At 36.8% G+C, this 3,465-nt stretch overlaps 1 non-coding gene across 1 annotated transcript; it reads right to left on the bottom strand.

Moving 5' to 3' along the window:
- Positions 1-1,561: 1,561 nt before the first annotated feature.
- Positions 1,562-1,667, bottom strand: LOC126070784 (U6 spliceosomal RNA). Its single transcript, XR_007516304.1, has one exon. It is a non-coding gene; the product is annotated as a U6 spliceosomal RNA (small nuclear RNA).
- Between the last annotated feature and the right edge of the window lie 1,798 nt (positions 1,668-3,465).

Below are 3,465 nucleotides of genomic sequence, written 5' to 3'. Positions count from 1 at the left end.
TAAGGAGCTGCTAGTGGATTCGAACTGCCAACCTTTTGGTTAGTAGTTGAACTCTTAACCACTGCACCTCCAGGGCTCCATAATGCCCATGGATTCCTTCAATATTGCAACTTGAGGCTTGAATTTTTGCTTCAGTTCTTTCGGCTTGAGAAATGCTGAGTGTGTTCTTCCCTTTTGGTTTTTTAACTCCAGATCTTCGCACATGTCATCATAATACCTTACTTCTTCTCAAGCTGCACTTTGAAATCTGTTCAGCTGTTTTACTTCATCATTTCTTCCATTTGCTTTAGCTATCCTATGTCCAAAAAAAAGTTTCAGAATCTCTTCTGACATCCAGTTTAGTCTTTCTTTCTTGTCTTTCCCCCCACCCCCTTTTTTTATTGCTTGTTTTGCTTAGTACTTCTTAAAATAAAAGAATCTCTGAACTCAGCATTCAACTGACAAAGAAAAAATAACAGCAGGGCACATGCTTAGGGCTCAAATGAAACTGTTAAGCACTAGCTGGTGCAAAACAGACGTTGGTTTTTGTATATATGACCTTGTTATATAATTCTTCTCAACCAGGGTCTTCTAAACAAATTGATGACTCATACCAACATGATTTAGGTTGAAACATACGTGTGGAATAATAGTGTGTTCTTTGGGAGTTTACGTGAGAGTAAGAACTCAGATTATTCAAATATGAATTCAGGTCTTTCAGAAGTTAGAAGCTTGTACTGAACAACTGTGCTACCTTTCTGCTGAAGTAAGTTATTTTTGGATGATTATGCCTGACTATCCTTGACTTGGAAAGCCTGGTGGCTTAATGGTTAAGTGCTGTGGCTGCTAACCAAAGGGTCAGCAGTTCAAACCCACTTAACACTCCTTGAAAACTCTATGGGGCAGTTATACTCTGTCCTAGAGGGTCGCTATGAGGTGGAATCAACTCGACGGCACTGGATTTGGTTTTTTGGTCTTACCCTTGACGTGACCCAGTAAACTGCACAGAGTGCAAACAGGAAAACATACCAGCCAATAAAGTGTTCAACAATGCATGATGTTTATTCTCTTGCTCTGAAAGCTGGTATCAATTAAAAAAAAAAAAAATTAAACCAAGGAAAGAACTGAAGATTTATAAGACTTTTGTGCTTCAAAATAATTTCTTTTTAAGAAGGGTAGCCACTAATTTGCTTGGGTAAAAGCCCAAAAACCCAGTGCCGTCAAGCTTGGGTACAGCAGGCTTAATGGTCTGTATTTGAAGTTTTTTAAGAATGGCTTTAAAAGTAGGACAAAAGGGTAAAAAATCCACTAGCCCATTCCAGAATTTAAGCAGAGGGCAACAGCCATTTTTTGCACCCAAACAAAATTATGGCAACAGTTTAAATGTAACCAGAGTAAATGTATATTTTCTAAACACAGCTAGGACTCTTAGCAAAGCTAACACACTAGATCATATCTGATTACATTTTTAAAGATAATGCACAAAAACCAAATTGGAATTTTGAGATTTTTCATTGAAGGTAAATCTTAACACTATTAAATTCACAGATATACTAATTTAAATACCCAGTCCTAGTTGTTAAAAAATATGGAACCCTTCACAAATTTGCATGTCATCCTCGTGCAGGGGCCGTGCTAATCTTGTCTGTATGGTTCCAATTTTTATATGTGGTGCCGGTGCAAGCACTCCTTCTTGACTTTATAATGAACTTTTGTTTTCTTCACGTATGACGTCCTTGATGTCATTCCACAATACCAGTCCATTTCAGCTCACTAATGTCTAAGATACTGATCTTTATGCATTCCATTTCATTTTTGACTTCCACTTTTTCTGGATTCATACTTCGTACTTTCCACATTCTGAACACTAATGCATTTTTGCAGCTGTTCTCATTTTGAGTCTTCCCACATCAGTAAATGAAAATCTCGAAAGCTTTACTCCATCCACGTTATTAAGGGTGATTCTACTTTGAGGAGGCAGCTCTTCCTCAGTCGTATTTTGAGTGCCTTCCAACCTGAGAGGCTCATCTTCAGCCACTATATCACAATGTTCCACTGCTATTCAGAAGGTTTTCACTGGCCAATTTTTTCAGTAGTAGACTGCCAGGTTCTTCTTCCTAGTCTGTCTTAGTCTGAAAGCTCAGCTGAAAGCTGGTCACCACGGTTACCTTGCTTGTATTTGAAATATCAGTGGCAAAGCTCCCAGCATCATAGCAACATTCAAGCCACCACAGTACAACAAATTGACAGAAGCGTGGTTGTACTGTGAGCAAAACTAGGAATAAAAGACACAAAAATCAAAATGTTAACCTACTTTGCAGTTACTACATGATTTCACTTATTAATCTAGTAGCAGAATCTGTTGGCCATGTGTAGGCTGCAGTGCTGATCTTATGAACAGATTTTGAAGCAGCCTGGCCTCATGTTCAGGAGTTTCAGAGACATGCCATGCCAAAGAACCTGGAACTCTGCCAGTTTTCATGTACTCTTGTTAGTTATTGAAGGCACCAGAATTTTTAAGAGCAACCTATTAAAATGAAGCCATCTCTGTAGGTTGGGGTTGCACAATATGATTAATGTGATTACTATTAGTAAATTGTACAGGTGAAAAATGTTGAATTGGCAAAGGTTGTTTTATATATATCTTTATAGCAATGAAAAAAAAATGAAATCCTTTCTGGGTAAAGAGCAAAGTGGGTGTGAGGAGGAATTGTGTGTTCATTGTCCATCCCTGACACAGAGCAAGTCCCTTTCTGTACAGACATGACAGGAGTGGGATGCTGGTGGAGAAAGTGAAAGTGCATCAAAGTCAAATTTATATTTTATGTTTTCCCCTAAGATTGGGGAATATTAAGGTTCTGTATAATTATTTTGCTAACATAAGAATGTCAGCAAGCCTATCCTTAAGTACACAGTGTGAAATTTACCATGTGATTTCTTTCACTATTATTAAATTCATTCATCAGTATGTATGACTCTTTTTTAATACAGTGATTTTTATTTGCCAAAAAATTGTTATCCTACATGGCTGTATCCTAAAGAATTTGTCTAATTACATTTTACCAAACAACTACACTTAACAGTGAGATAAAAACAAATTTTCTCCAAATACTGTCTCTTTGCTCACATGCAATTTTTTTTTCTTTGGTGGTACTGCATGTTGTTGACATTTTCTGAGTGTAGCAGATGCCAAGGCTTAGCTCTCTCTCCTTTTTTTAATTGAGGCAAAATATGCACAACATAAAGCTTAACATTTTAATCATTTTTGAATGTACAGTTTATAATGACTCTTGATGATGAAAATGAAACAATTTTCAATTCAAGTTTCTACTGTATATAGCAAAAATATCATAACCGAAAATTTGGACTAATACGAAAGTTTTAATTTAATCCAAACACGCAGTAATATCTGTGGCAGAGGCTTACAATTTTGGAGAGTCACTTGGCTAAAAAGCTGAATTATTTTTTACAGTAGCATTTTAAGGC

The sequence above is a fragment of the Elephas maximus genome, chromosome 2 (assembly GCF_024166365.1).
Source record: "Elephas maximus indicus isolate mEleMax1 chromosome 2, mEleMax1 primary haplotype, whole genome shotgun sequence".
Taxonomy (NCBI): Eukaryota; Metazoa; Chordata; class Mammalia; order Proboscidea; family Elephantidae; genus Elephas; species Elephas maximus.
Note: the sequence above shows the minus strand (reverse complement) of the source record. Positions and strands in the feature narration are given on the sequence as shown.